This window comes from Pieris napi, chromosome 18 (assembly GCF_905475465.1).
Source record: "Pieris napi chromosome 18, ilPieNapi1.2, whole genome shotgun sequence".
Classification (NCBI taxonomy): domain Eukaryota; kingdom Metazoa; phylum Arthropoda; class Insecta; order Lepidoptera; family Pieridae; genus Pieris; species Pieris napi.
Genome location: NC_062251.1, coordinates 8,505,915 through 8,522,943, shown reverse-complemented (window position 1 = coordinate 8,522,943; position 17,029 = coordinate 8,505,915). Strand labels below are relative to the sequence as shown.

The 17,029-nt window shown below is 36.6% G+C and overlaps 1 long non-coding RNA gene and 1 pseudogene across 1 annotated transcript; one reads left to right on the top strand and one right to left on the bottom strand.

Annotated features, from left to right (window-relative positions):
- Nucleotides 1-5,905: 5,905 nt before the first annotated feature.
- Nucleotides 5,906-8,223, bottom strand: LOC125058254. The gene is made up of 2 exons (XR_007118362.1): nt 7,269-8,223; nt 5,906-6,014 (listed from the first exon to the last, which is right to left on the bottom strand). It is a non-coding gene; the product is annotated as an uncharacterized LOC125058254 (long non-coding RNA).
- A 2,928-nt stretch (nt 8,224-11,151) lies between these two features.
- LOC125058898 lies at nt 11,152-16,681 on the top strand (annotated as a pseudogene).
- The last annotated feature ends 348 nt before the right edge of the window (nt 16,682-17,029 follow it).

Here is a 17,029-nt window from a genome sequence, read left to right as displayed (position 1 = left end):
CTGCATTTCCCGTAGCGCCGGAGCTGTCCAAAAAAACAATTATTATTTATATCGGTTAGGTTAGGTTAGTACAAGCCGTCGGAAATATCTGCGAACCTCGCTGGAATGCGCTTCCCCTGGCGCTTCCCCTGGCGCTTCCCCGCACCCCGCCCCGTTTTCGCCTATCCAGTACCGTTGCCAACGCAATCGCCGACGCACGTGTATTATTCTTGCTTTCGTAATCGCATTTTAGTGTTTATTGTTTCTCTGTTTGGTGAAATATTACATAAACTACCTATTTAGTGCTGTATGTAAGATGGGTAGGACTATACATAGTGCAGAGCGGAATTTAGTGCTCAAAGTAATCCAATTCTTTGAAAATGAAAAAAAACACGGCTCTTTCACTGTGCCGGTTGAACAAGCAACAAAAAGGGCTTGTGCTGCAACTGGTTTATCTAAAACGACAATAATGACAATAAAACGTGAAAAAAAAAATACAAACAGAAACAGCGCGAGCAGCGAATGTTCAGGAAGACATGACGTCCTTCGAACATGGTGAGCATCCACAACCTAGTACTTCAGCTTCAGTTGCCACGGACACTATCAAGCTCTCGACACCAGGGAAAAAGCGTAAAAAATACAAAAAGAAAATAGATCTAGATAATTTTGATTTATGCGCGATACGCTCTTTGGTTGAAAGTTTTTATACCACAAGAAAATACCTACTTTAAAAAAGATTCTTACAATAGCAAAACGGGAGCTCAACTTTCCCGGCCAAAAAGACGCCCTAAGAAACATACTAATAAATGATTTGGGGTACAGCTTTAAAAAATGTAAACGAAAACGCGATTTTTTGGTGCAAAGACCTGAAATAGCAGCCTGGAGAGCAAAATATTTAAGGCGACTGAAAGAAAATGACGAACGTGGTGCCGAAAAAAAACCAGTTACATTTATCGACGAAACCTGGATACATTCACACTATACTGTCTCAAAATGTTGGCAAAATAGTAGTGATTCCAGTGTCCGAATAAATCACTCTCCTGGTGAGCGCTGGATTGTGGTACACGCAGGTAATGAGAACGGTTTCATACAAGGAGCCGAGCTCCTATATAAGTGTAAATCAACAACCGGTGATTACCATGACGAAATGGATGCGTCCAATTTTACCAAATGGATTAAAGAGAAATTGATACCGAACCTTCCACCCAACGGAATAATTGTCATGGACAACGCGCCCTATCACAGTAAGCAGGCAAATAAGCCGCCAAATTTCAGTGCACGTAAAAACGAAATGCAAACATGGCTGCAAGAACACAACATCGAATTTGATGACAAAATGACTAAAAGAGAACTGTATATGTTGATTCAAAGAAATAAACCTGAGAAGGTATATTTCATCGATGAAATATTTAGAGCTCATGGACATGAGGTATTACGTCTGCCACCCTACCACTGTGATCTCAACCCTATTGAGTATGTTTGGAATTTGATGAAACAAAGGGTGGCAGACAAAAATATTGACCAATCAGAAAAAGATATAGAAAGGTTAACAAAGGCAGCGATCCAAAGTATAACCCCGGAAGATTGGAAAAAAGAATGCAACCATGTTGATCGCTTAAGAGATAAGTTTTGGCATAATGACAGATTATATGAACATGAAGAACGCGAATTAATAATTTCATTAGGAGGAGAAGACAGTGACAGCGAAACCGAAGACAACATTTTGAGTGATAATATAGAAGATGACGAAAACGACAGCGCTACCATGTCTGGTGTCGAGGCTTTTCTAGAACAGTTTCGCCACTTTCTCTTCCTCTCTACTTTTTCTTTGTATTATTTGTAAATTTGTAAATAATTTGAATTTTAAATAATGTAAATAATAAGTATTTGTAAATTTCAAGTAGGTACGAGTATCAATAAAAATAAGTACACAAATAAAATATTTTTTATTTTTACATCTTCAATTTTTTTGCTATCTCTCCAGTTTGTATGACGTCATTAAGCCAGGTTCGCAGATATTTCCGACGACTTGTATATGAATATTTGGTCGCCTTCGGCGACCAAGACGCCGAGTTGCCGAGGCTTGAATAAACAATTATTATTTAGGTCGGAGCTGTCCAAAAAAACAAATATTATTTAGATCTGTTAGGTTAGGTTAATATATGAATATTTGGACCAAAACGCCGAGGTTGCGCAGGCTTGAATAAAATGCCTGTTGTTAATTGTGTATTAATATTTTTTTTTACGCTGGGGCGGAGGGAGTTGTCTCCTGCAGCGCCGGAGATGTCACAGAGCTAGACTCCCACAGACTATTGTAAATAACTAAATAGCGCTATTCTAACCTCAAAACTTTAACCATGAATATCTCCATAACCATGGGGTTCCGCATGTTGGGGATGGTACAGGGGGGTAGCAGTCGACCCCCCCCCCTCCCCCCAAAATCCGGCGGCTAGCTCGTAAATTTTTCCCAATCTTTTTTGTGTAGGTAATAATGGATTTCACTAATGCTCGATATTTGATTGATATAGATGGATTTCCAATTGAGGGCACTATTTACTTTAAAGAGCTTGCAATCTATGATTTACATAGAAATGAAGTAACTTTATTACATGTGAAGCTCGCCAATTCATTAATATCTAAACGAAAAACTAGGGAAGTAGTATTCTGTGAAAAAAATGTTCACGGACTACCGTAATACAGTAATGTAATAAATAAAATTAAAGATTTTGATAAAAAAAAACAATTTACTTGGTTATACAGGGTGTCTCACGTAAAACTTCATATTTTAAAGTAAAACATTTAAATTTCGAAACAAGCGAGGGCAGGGAGGGGGGCGTCATTCAATAGCGGGGGAACGCGGGTTGGTTAGTCGCCATGGCGCAGTGGTCAGGAGCACACCGCGCGTTCGCGATAGAAGCGTAAAATACGCTTCTATCGCGAACGCGCCAAAGGCGCCAATTCGTTTACTCAAGCGAGGCGCGCGTTTTGTCAGCGGTTCCAAATTCGTCGATTAAGCGACGCACCAAGTATTCAACTAATCAAGTTGTGGACAGAGAAGTTCAGGCTAACTGGTTCAACAATCAACAAAGCAAATCGTCGACAGAATAAACCCGTAAGATCAGCTGAAAACAGTGCTCCGTCAGAAAACTTGCGGCATCGTTGAATATTCATCGCTCCAGCATTCACCGAATTTTGCGATTAGACCTTAAATTCCATCCATACAAAATTCAAATAGTCCAAAAAATCAAACCTGAAGACCTCACAAAGCGAAAAACTTACTGTGAACAAATGTTAGAGAATTTTGGACCGGAAAATGACCTGGATAAGGTTTTCTTCAGTAATGAAGCCCATTTTCAACCTCGAAGGCTACGTCAATCGACAGAATTGTCGCTACTGGTCGCCGAGCAACCCACAGCAAAAGCATCAGAAGCAATTACACAGTCCTAAGGTAACCGTTTGGTGCGCGATGTCTGCGACACGAATAATCGGAATGTAATGATTGTCATGAATGCGGACAAGAGGAAAGAAGAGGTAGTTAGAGATCTAAAGTCATTCAACACGAAGAATGTGACTTTAGACCTTTCATCGAATTTATGCTCATTCTATGAAGAGATTTGTTCCCAAATGTTACGGAAATGTGTTAAGTTTCATGAAAAGAATAGTGGATGGGCTTTGTAAAAAATAGAGTTTTTAGAAGTGAACGTTAATAAACACACTCATATAACAGGAAGCTCTTATCACTTCCTGTTTGGATACAACGTAAGTTTGCTTGTGTCAACGTGAAGAACAATCATAACGCATGTTTTTTCTGGACTGTAGTGAGCGCTCTCTATCCACCCATTTCAAACAAACACCGTTTATCAGCATACACACCATATGAGTCCGTTTTGAAAACGGATGGAATTTCTCTACCAGTGTGCTCAAAGGGTATCACACGGTTCGAATTATTAAATCAAAATAAAGTAAATGTGTATGGTGTAGAACATGTGAAAAAATATATTGTACCAATGTTTATATCATCAAAAACCTATACTCAACATGTGAACCTATTGTTCTATGAAGATGAAAAAACCAAAGTCACACTATTGTTGGATTAAAAACTTATCCCGTTTGTTAGGCTCTTAAACTAGTAAACGTGAACACTGTCAATACTTTTGTGATGGATGCTTGCAACGCTTTAGCATTGAGAGTAAGTTTCAACTTCATAAGAGAATAGGTTGTCAAAAGGCTTTAATAGAATTACCTCTGAAGATAAATATGTACATTTTAAAAACGTGAGTCATCAACTTAGAGCCCCATTTGTAATATATGCCGATTCAGAATCGATATTAAGCCCCATCAAAGACTCAACTGAACTTAAAAGTACCTATTACATGCAAAAGGATATACCATATAGCTTCGGGTACTACATACATTATAACTATGATAAGTCATTATCAAAGTTTGTCATTTATCGCAGTGAGGATTGTGTTAAAAAGTTTGTTGATAATATTTATTCTTTACCTTATTTATTTCTATACCTTGATCATATCGCAGGAATTTTTTCAAAGATGTGAAAATGTAACCCTAGAACATCAAGCATTATTAAAATCTACTTGTTGTCGCATTTGTCATAAAGATTTCCTTACAACAATGACAGAGGAGAGGGTTATTGATCACTGCCATTTGACAGGAAAAATCAGAGGTGTGGCTCATAGCAGTTGCAACTTGAAATATACAAATGTACCCATATTTTGCCATAATTTAAGTGGGTATGATAGTCATTTATTTATTAAAGAACTGGCTGCCAGAGATGGTGAAAATATTTCATGCTCTGCATAAGGAAAAGTATATTTCATTCAGTCAAAAAATAAATTTTAGAATTGTAGACTCGTTTAAATTCACGCCAACGAGTTTGGAGAAGTTAGTTAAAAATCAATCGCCCAATCGGTTTCAAATACTTCCTCATTACTTTCCGAACCATGAACTAATGGATCTACTAATGCGAAAAGGAGTATTTCCATATGAATACATTGATTGTTGGTCTAAGCTTGAAGAAAATTCCCTACTTTATAAACAGTTATTTCCCGATTTTGTCCTACACGCACAAAAAGTATGGCAAAAATTTGAATGTAGCTTCGTTGGGTGAATACTCTGATTTATATCTTAAAACAGATATCTTACTACTGGCTGAAGTTTCTGAAAACTTTCGCGGTATTTGCTTAGGTGTACGAACTAGATCCATGTAGATATCTCACAGCACCAGGTCTCTCGTGGGATGCCATGTTAAAAGAGACGGGTGTAAATCTTGAACTTCTTACTGATTACGAGATGCTTCAATTTATACAATCAGGCATTCGAGGTGGGATCAGTCAAGTTTCAAAAAGGAATGGTAAATCCAATAGTAAATTTACGGATCCCATCAATCGAACAGCAGGTGAAAGCAATTTTATAGTGTACTTGGATGTTAATAATTTGTATGGTCATGCTATGCGTCAACACCTACCCCATTCTAACTTTGTATGGTTGAGTGATTGTGAAATTAAAAAATTTGACATTCTCGCTCAACGATCTGATTCAGATATAGGATATATTTTAGAAGTGGACTTGGAGTATCCACATTCCCTTCATGATCTACACAATGACGACCCGTTTTGCGCTGAAACCAAAGGCACTACTGGTATAACTAAGAAGCTATTGCTCACTCTCAACGACAAACAAAACTATACTATTCACTATATGAATTTGAAACAATTTATTGAAAATGGTTTAGTTTGCAAAAAAATCCACAGAGTATTATCTTTTCAACAATCTCCATGGCTTAGGCAAAGCCAAAAGGCAAGCAGCTACAAACTAATTTAAAAAGGATTTCTACAATCTCATGAATAACTCGATTTTTGGTAAAACCATAGAAAATGTTGGGAAAAGGATTGATGTAAAACTACGGTTGTGTGATTTGGCTTTATTAGTTGACATTACAAATCATTTGAATGTCTTGAACACACGGCTTCAAGGAAAAATCAACTGATATCCCAGCTCTACGCTCATGTATCATCCTTTCAATGCAAGCTGACACTTTTCAGAACGCAATAGAATTCTGGAATTTACAATCATTTTCAGAATTATAAGAAAATGGCTGAAAAATTCAACAAAACTGCGATTAATTTCAGTTGTGTAGAAAAGGCAGATATTTTGATTCAATCTTTTCAAGACAGATTTTCGGAGTTTAAAAAAGTGAAACCTCTGTTGGATATATTCAGCAATCCTTTCACGATTTCAGTTGAAAAATCCAGAGTCAATGCAGTTAGAAATTATCGACATTCAAAACGACCAAGATTTACACAACAAATTCAACGAAAGCTGAACTTTTACCGCTGCATTGATAAAAATACGTACAAAGAGTTGCGCATAAACGCTCTGAAATGTGCCAGCTTATTTGGTTCTACCTATATATGTGAACGAACCTTGTCAATGCTAAATAATAATAAAACAAAAAATCGAAACCGCCTTGCAAATGAAAGTTTGGAAGCAGTTTTACGTGTTGCTACAAGTAAATTTGAGCCAAATATAAAAAAGATTGTAAGCACTATGCAGTTCAAATTAATAAATTATTTTTCAATTTTAATACATTAATATCAATTCTTTATTGTCTTTAATTACCTATACTTCTGGCGGCCTGCCATCAGTTCATAATTTGCACGAGTGGCTCCTAGTCTTAATAAGTCTGTGCATCCCTGATGTAAACCTACAACGCCTAAATTCAGACAATAAGTTAATAACCCTGAAATACAATCAAAACGACGAAAACTTAGATGGATTACTAAAACAAAATCTAGAAAGACTCAGAACGACCCACATGAATCAGGAAGAATATCGCGAAATTAAAAAGCTTTGTTTTAATTATAGAGACACATTTCACTGTGAGAAACTACATTAACATTCACACATGAAATAAAACATCAATTAAGATTATCTGATAACAAACCAATATTGTACGAAATTATAGACAGGCAAATTACATACGGTACCCTAAAGTACATCGCTGACATCGCGGCACGTGTATGGTGAATGTGCCGGCTTCGAGGAATTCCTCTGCTGATCCAGCATTTACCGCTTTTAACATTTTAATTTAATAAAATTGTTGATCATTCCATTCGTATCTAGCATCGATAACGGATGTAGTTTTGTAATTTAATTATAAGTTTATTAATAAAGTACTAAGCTAATTACTGGGTTTTTTTTGCGAGTCCGGGCTGTCGAATTCGTGATTGGCACCAAAACAAAAAGAGGAAATAAATAAGCAAATAAACATACTCCTCGAACAGAACATAATACAAGAAAGTAATTACCCATGGTCTTGCCCGGTACATATTGTACCCAAGAAATTAGACGCAACAGGAGAACAAAAGTACAGACTTGTAATAGACTACAGAAAATTAAATGTCAAAACTATAGAAGACAAATACCCATTACCAAACATAGATGACATTTTAGATAAGTTAGGACGAGCTCAGTATTTCACTACCCTAGACCTAACGTCTGGTTTCCACCAAGTAGAAATGCAATCGAGGACATTACGAATTCCTCAGAATGCCGTTTGGTCAAAAAAATGCCCCTAGCCCTTTTCAAAGATTAATGGACTCAGTACTAAGAGGCATAGACAACGTAATAACGTACCTAGATGACGTAATAATTTACTCTACGTCTTTACAGGAATACCTAAATAAATGCAAACAGGTATTTGAAAGATTCAGATCCCACAACTTAAAGATCCAATTAAATAAGTCAGAATTTCTACAAAAGGGCCTTATGCCAAATGAAGACAAAATAGCGGCAGTAAAAAAATTTCCAATACCAAAAACACAAAGAAATAAAATCATTTCTAGTGCCTACTAGAAAGTTTATACAAGACTTACCAAACCACTAACCAAGTGCTTAAAAAAAGGTAGTAAAATCAACTTAATGCCCGAATACACACAAGCATTCGAAAAATGCAATGAGGTGTAAATTAATGCACCAATATTACACCTTTATACTCACCACAGATGCATCAGTAATAGGCGCAGTACTATCGCAAGGAACAATAGGAACAGATACACCAGTAGCTTACGCTTCTCGAACACTATCAGACACAGAACAAAGATACTCTACAATAGAAAAAGAACTTCTAAGTATAGTCTGGGCAATAAAATACTTACGCCCTTACCTATATGGTAAAAAGTTCACTATATACACAGACCATCGCCCGCTAACATGGATAATTTCCATAAAAGACTCCAACTCAAAGCTTAACTATACCATATGACGTACAATATAAAAAAGGCAAAGCCAACACAAACGCGGACGCTTTGTCAAGAGTACAAAGTACACCATAATCAATTAGATACAAATGTTAATAACCCTCAACCAAGTACTTCAGCGGAAGACATAGACTTGGAAAATATAGACATAAGAACGCTATTAGATATACCAATCACGCCCGATAACACAAATGAACCACAAGATACTGAAACACAACCTGACATTATAATACCGCATCAAGAACAAACACAACCCTCGCAATCAAAAACTACTAAAACAACCACTGATAACATACCAAAAATAGACGACGCAATTGATAGACAACTAATACAGTTTCATATCAGAAAAACACCGGAAGATACATATAGAATAGACAATAGATCAAAAGCTGGCCATTCCCCAGCATCGGACGGCTTCATTTCGTGGGAGTTTTAAATATAGCGCGACGAAGTACTGGAACAATATCCCTCCTCCGCTGAAGAGTCTTCAATTAAAGTCGAATTTTAGTCGCAGTTATAAAACACATCTACTTATTCAACAAAAGTCCCACGAAATTTAGTTTTTATCCACCCATAAAACAAAAAATATCTACTTATTTACAATTATTCTTATTTTTAACTTTTAATTTAATTTATTATACACCGTTACACACGATTTACTCACACTTCTAACTTTAATATTATTATTATTATTTATTTTATTTTATTAGAGGCACAAACTAGTTGCTGTGGTCTCTGGCAGAATGACCAGCGCTGTGGAACTTTTTGCTCCTCAGCATAATGCTGAGCCAGGGCCAATTACAAGCACAGTACACACACATTGCACACTGGAAGCGAACTGAATGGCAAAAGGGAATTTTTATTGTTTTTGATCTTTTATTTTATTTTTTTCTTTAAGTATTGTGATTTTGTGTGTTTATGTGTGTGTTTTTGATTGTAATAAATCTTATGTCTATGTCTATGTCTAAAAGAAAACATAGTAATTAAAGATGTATGGATCCCAATAAACAATACAAGAGAGCAAATCATACAATTCCTAAAGAAACATACAATACCAGATAGAATTTTCCACTTATTTCCATCACGAGGAATACTTTCCAATATTTTGTGAAGCATACAAAAATATATTTAATAATCGCGGACCGAAATTAATAAGATGCATGAATAGAGAACATTCCCGAACAAATAATTGATCAGAAAATATCACGAAGGTAAGACGATACATAGAGGAATTCAAGAAACATACAAACATTCATAGAAACTATCACTGGCCTAATATGCTAACTTCGATCCAAAAATGTATTAATAAATTTGACAGCTGCTTAAAAAGCAAGTGCGAACGTAACCCGTTAAAGCTACCCTTACCTCTAACAGACACACCGCATAAACCAATGGAACATATGTTTATGGACTTGTACAGTAGCGGAGGTACAACATTTTTAACTATCATAGATAACTTCACAAAATACGCCCAAGCTATTGCTATTGCTTGCGGTTAGAGGTATGCCGCTAACCGCTTCAACTAGCATTCACATAGCTGAGGCCCTATTAAGTCTGTTCTCAGTAGGAGTACCCAAAAAGATTCCAAAGATTCCGATTCAAAATTTGACATTGAAATAATAACAGACATATGTGCAATACACAATATGCACATTTTAATTCACCTATAGAAAGGTTACACTCCACACTAGCAGAAATCATTAGAATACAGCGTTTAACAAAGATGAATCTACCAACTTAATGAAGTACGCGATAATAGCCTATAACAACACGATTCATTCCGCCACAGGGTTTAAGGCCTTTGAACTCCTATACGTACGGACAGTGAAGTCCATTAGAATTTGTTACCAAACAAACAAATTATGGAAAATACGCAACAATCAATAAACAATTATTAACTTGTTACATATCCATTGCACTCCCTTTGCCCCGCATACCCAATACCAGTACCCCTCTTACGCAACTACGTTATATAAGGAAACGGACAACAGAAACCAGAAGCTTTTGATCGGATACCTCATATCGGACCGGTCAATTCTCAACTAGTTAAGTTTATAATATAGATTATTTGTCGTGTACCTAATATCGGGCCGATTAAATAGTTATATTTAGTTAAGTCTTAATTATTGTAACTGATTAATTAAAGTAATTTCAACACATTTTGTGACTCACTTAATTAACTGTAAAACAACAAGTAATAGAAAAAATCAACAAAAATAAAGAGACAGCACAATTTAAAGTAGGCGACATAGTATATAAACAAGTAGCAAAAACGGCTAGAAATAACAAACTCGAACCAAAGTACCTAGGACCCTCTATACGATTGTACGCATACACCCAGAACAAATTGCGGAAATCGTAGGAAAACATGTAAACGCTAAAACGAATAGAGTCCACTTCCGCTTAAATGCATTTTGTGCCGAAAACGGCACAACAACTTTGTTCTCAATTACAACACCAAACTATGGTCTATCACAATTTTTCCTGGTATAAAAACACTCTGTGGACCTTAATGATCAAAGAAAATAATGTTTTGTCTATGGACATGTCAGCCATTTTTAAAAACCTGTCAAATTGTAGACGAGTCCCGTTGTCTTTGCTCTTAATGAAATTTGAATTTTTCAATCGAATCCAATCAAGCGTATTTTGATATATATTTGCGAGAAATAATATTGATGACGCAGGTATGTTCCTCCTTTTATTTTGTACATCAAAATTTGTGTGAATTTCCTAAGAAGTAACATGTAAAACGACAAAATTAGCATTGTCCCGAAAACGACCCAACATGCATGTATGTATAAATTTCTTTCCTTGGCTTATGGTTTCTGATGATTTTATAGGTTTTGCTCTTTTGCTGCTTGGTTTGAGCTTGGTTTTGATTTTGTTCTTAGTTATGAAAGATAATAATTTGGAAGAACTTCTTCGCCAGCTAGAAAATGGCGAACTTTTCGAAGATGACGGCGAATCTGATGGAGGTGAATTTGATTTCTATCCAAGTCGGCAGGAACTTTTGGATGATTTAGAAGCTGACGAAGGAGCTGTTGCTGAGAGTGGTGAGCAGTTCAATAAAGATGATCCACCTTTGGAAGGCGATGACGTTGCTCCTGGCTGTGATAATGATCCTCCTTTACTTGTAGATGTCAACGCTATAAGTACTTCTCAGAGCTCAAGTTTCTTGTCAACCAGTCGAAATCTATCGTGGAGGAAACGGAACCTGGTTTTTGAGGAAGATAAAATAGCGTTTTTAAGGTCTGATGAATTCCCTAATGACATCATGGAGCTAAGCACGCCGTTCCAATTCTTCAATTACTTCTTTACTGATGAGTTGATAGAAATCATTATTAAAGAATCAAACTTATACGCTATTCAACAACAGCCCAATCGAACTGAAATATTGACAAATAATGATTTTCTCAAATATGTCTCTACTTTCATGTCTGTCTACCGCTACCCCAACATAAGATCATACTGGGGTAAATTTGGGTTCAACCCAATTCGAGAAGCTATGGCTGTAAATAAATTTGAAAAGATAAGAAGAATATTACACTTCAATGATAACACAAAACACCTGCCAGTGAGTCATCAAGATCATAATAAATTACACCAACTTCGACCTGTGATAGATCGCTTGAACCAAAGGTTTTGTAGTGTACCTATAGCACAAAGAATGTCCATCTACGAACAGATGTGCCCAACCAAGGTGGGACACTTTTTGAAACAATATCTGCCTAATAAGCCTCACAAGTGGGGCTTCAAACTATTTGTGCTTTGTAGCTTGCTTGGCTATGCGTACAACTTTATTATATATGCAGAAAATGAAGAGAGGCCTCCAGATGAACCTGACATTGGAGTGGTGGCACAAACTGTTATGAAGCTACTGAGAGTGTTCCCTCGCCAACGAAACCACATTGTGTACTTCGATAATTATTACACATCCATACCACTGCTGCATTTTTTTAAAACGCAAGGTATATATTCCTTAGGTACTATCCAAAGAAATCGTTTAGGAAAAACGTGTAAGTTACCGTCCAAACAAGAGGTCATGAAAAGCTCTGTGCCGAGAGGAACGTACGCAGAATATACCAGAAATGTCGATGATGTTGAGATTACTGCAGTCTCTTGGAAAGACAACAAACAAGTTATCCTTACTTCTACATACGTTGGAGCTGAACCAGTAGAAAAAATAGAACGCTATGATAAAAAAGAGAAACGAAAAATCAAAATTAAATGCCCGAGATTAGTGAAGGAATATAATGCGCATATGGGAGGAGTAGACCTAATGGACGCCCATCTAGGTCGATATAAAATTCAGATCAAAAGCAGGAAATGGTACATGAGAATATTTAACCATCTTTTGGATCTAAGTATCATCAACGCATGGATTCTCTACAAGCGAGAACGCAGTCGAAAAAACACCACTAAAAAAGAAATTATGGACCTAGGAAGTTCCCGGTCAGAGCTAGCGGACATATTATGCAATTACTCCACACCTGTTGCAAGGGGTCGTCCAAGTTCAAGTTCTATGCAGGAGCCTCCTTCCAAAATAAGAAAAGGAAAACCATGTCAAGCTTTGCCCTCATTTGATGTGATACTCGATGGAGTGGGACATGAACAAATAAGAATGCTTGTCAGACAAAGGTGTATGTTCCCATCATGTAATTTGAAAACAGTTACTATGTGCAGTAAGTGTATGGTACGTTTCTGTGCAAAGAAGTCTACAAATTGTTTTAATGCAATTCAAAAAAAATGAATGTACTACATAATTTATGTGTCGAATGCATGCAGTGCTAAAAACGGCGTATGGTGTTTTTTGGCAAAAATAAATAATAACGCGTGGCTTTGATTTTTTTTATAATTTTTACGTAATTCTATAGCTAATTTATAAGCTGAATTATTTTTTTTTAGAATAAAAGCAAGTTTTATGCATTTAAGGGTTAAGACGCCCGGAAAATGTTTCAGGAACGCCATCGCCTGCCTCGCAGTGCTCCAGCTCGCCACAACAACAGCGACCATACAGCCAATAGATAACCATAATGGTATTCTGGTATTAAACGAAGCAAAAGCTCAATATCAGATCGACACTTATCACGTAGCAGTTATCTATTATACAATAAAAATTAGAGATATACGTAGAGATATGTAGCAATTATTATACACTAAAGTTGAAACAAAACAGTTCAGCAGACTTAACCAATATCTTTAAGCAAATAGACTACAAGCCGTCGGAAATATCTGCGAACCTCGCTGGAATGCGCTTCCCCTGGCGCTTCCCCGCACCCCGCCCCGTTTTCGCCGATCCAGTACCGTTGCCAACGCAATCGCCGACGCACGTGTATTATTCTTGCTTTCGTAATCGCATTTTAGTGTTTATTGTTTCTCTGTTTGGTGAAATATTACATAAACTACCTATTTAGTGCTGTATGTAAGATGGGTAGGACTATACATAGTGCAGAGCGGAATTTAGTGCTCAAAGTAATCCAATTCTTTGAAAATGAAAAAAAACACGGCTCTTTCACTGTGCCGGTTGAACAAGCAACAAAAAGGGCTTGTGCGGCAACTGGTTTATCTAAAACGACAATAATGACAATAAAACGTGAAGCAAAAAAAATACAAACAGAAACAGCGCGAGCAGCGAATGTTCAGGAAGACATGACGTCCTTCGAAGATGGTGAGCATCCACAACCTAGTACTTCAGCTTCAGTTGCCACGGACACTATCAAGCTCTCGACACCAGGGAAAAAGCGTAAAAAATACAAAAAGAAAATAGATCTAGATAATTTTGATTTATGCGCGATACGCTCATTGGTTGAAAGTTTTTATACCACAAGAAAAGAAATACCTACTTTAAAAAAGATTCTTACAATAGCAAAACGGGAGCTCAACTTTCCCGGCCAAAAAGACGCCCTAAGAAACATACTAATAAATGATTTGGGGTACAGCTTTAAAAAATGTAAACGAAAACGCGATTTTTTGGTGCAAAGACCTGAAATAGCAGCCTGGAGAGCAAAATATTTAAGGCGACTGAAAGAAAATGACGAACGTGGTGCCGAAAAAAAACCAGTTACATTTATCGACGAAACCTGGATACATTCACACTATACTGTCTCAAAATGTTGGCAAAATAGTAGTGATTCCAGTGTCCGAATAAATCACTCTCCTGGTCAGCGCTGGATTGTGGTACACGCAGGTAATGAGAACGGTTTCATACAAGGAGCCGAGCTCCTATATAAGTGTAAATCAACAACCGGTGATTACCATGACGAAATGCATGCGTCCAATTTTACCAAATGGATTAAAGAGAAATTGATACCGAACCTTCCACCCAACGGAATAATTGTCATGGACAACGCGCCCTATCACAGTAAGCAGGCAAATAAGCCGCCAAATTTCAGTGCACGTAAAAACGAAATGCAAACATGGCTGCAAGAACACAACATCGAATTTGATGACGAAATGACTAAAAGAGAACTGTATATGTTGATTCAAAGAAATAAACCTGAGAAGGTATATTTCATCGATGAAATATTTAGAGCTCATGGACATGAGGTATTACGTCTGCCACCCTACCACTGTGATCTCAACCCTATTGAGTATGTTTGGAATTTGATGAAACAAAGGGTGGCAGACAAAAATATTGACCAATCAGAAAAAGATATAGAAAGGTTAACAAAGGCAGCGATCCAAAGTATAACCCCGGAAGATTGGAAAAAAGAATGCAACCATGTTGATCGCTTAAGAGATAAGTTTTGGCATAATGACAGATTATATGAACATGAAGAACGCGAATTAATAATTTCATTAGGAGGAGAAGACAGTGACAGCGAAACCGAAGACAACATGTTTTTTTGAGAGAAGATGACGAAAACGACAGCGCTACCATGTCTGGTGTCGAGGCTTTTCTAGAATAGTTTCGCCACTTTCTCTTCCTCTCTACTTTTTCTTTGTATTATTTGTAAATAATTTGAATTTTAAATAATGTAAATAATAAGTATTTGTAAATTTCAAGTAGGTACGAGTATCAATAAAAATAAGTACACAAATAAAATATTTTTTATTTTTACATCTTCAATTTTTTTGCTATCTCTCCAGTTTGTATGACGTCATTAAGCCAGGTTCGCAGATATTTCCGACGACTTGTACCTCATAGATAACATAGAAAGTAAGTTACTTTATTTAGGATTGAATACCGTAGGTTTTAAGACAAGTTACCGCCAGAGACGTGGCTTAATAAACGGCTTAGGTTCAATAATAAAATCTATTTCAGGAAACCTCGACCAAGAAGATGCTATCAAACTCGATAACGAAATAAGATTAATAAAATCATCAATGACATAGGGTAAACCAACGTAAAAGCATAAACATAATGCAGAATTCCATGAGAGATTACGAGAGTAATTTAAACATAGTTAAAAGTAACCAAAAGAAACAGGACAATAGATAGATATTGTGCAAAGGACGGAATTCGAAACCAATTTCTTAACAGTAACTATATTCAATCAAATTGAAAGCTCACTTCAGCAACTTTACGATAGATTAGGATCCCTATAAAATGCGATAACTTTCTCGCACTTAGAAAAGATGCACCCTAGCATAATCGACGTTTCGTATTTAATCGAAGAACTCAATCAAATACAAAATGAAATCAACGGTAATTTAGCATTCGCACCAAATATTAACAATATTCATTTGTGGGAAAAGGCCATCAAAGTAAAAGCCTACAGCACTAATGAAACACTAAACTTTATTCTGGACATACCTATAGTGGCGGAACGGCCATATAACCTCCTACACCTATATTCTATCCCTAATAATAACAACACTGTCCTTATCTTGGGAAATAACGAGTTTGCATACCCCCATGAACCCTGTAGCAGAATAACAGAATATGAAGTAAGCATCTTGAATGGCAAACCTTATTACACTCCAATGATTGCATAGCTCAACTAATACTCAAGAGCCGCATAACTGCACGTACGCAACAGCAAGTTACCAAAACAACATCATTCAACAAATCAAAGACAACAGCTGGATGTAATCATGAAACAAGAAGAGGTTATAAAAACCATCTGCAACAAGGATGTTCAATATAAACGAAATAAATTTGTATTCCTAATAACAACAGACAGTAGCTGCAAAATCCAGATTCAAGATAGAATCTTATCAACTCATCAGAGATACATCAACGAGAAACCATACCATTACCTCGAGCATACCAAACACCATACGTGGCACCGATTAAATTGAAACTAAACAACCTAAAAGGATGCTATAAAAAATTCGGAAGAAATCAACATCCCGGAAGAAGACATAATAACCATACCTACAATACCTAGCTGGCCATCTATACCGATGTAGTATTCTTCACTGGAGTTGGAATAGCAATTTACAATCTCTGGTGGAAACCTAGAACGGCGCAAATCACAGCTCAACACCAACCTGAACCTGAAGTCCAGCTTCGGTCGCAGCCGTCATTACGCCTCCATCGTAAGGGGGGATGAGTTATGTCGTCGTAACAAGGTCACTATACAAGGACCACCTTTGTTACGTAGAATAATTATCTAATAAGATTACTTTACACATGATTTCCTGGTACTTGTTACAGGAAACCGTTATGATTAAGATTATAACCCTATTATACGCATAGAAGATAAGTCTTGATGTAAGTTTAATAACAAATAAAGATCAGTCTTGCTTTGCTCTTCAAGCAGAACACACATACAGTTTGTTTTTAAAAACCCTTTTGCCTTCGCCCACTACCTAACTCTTTGCAA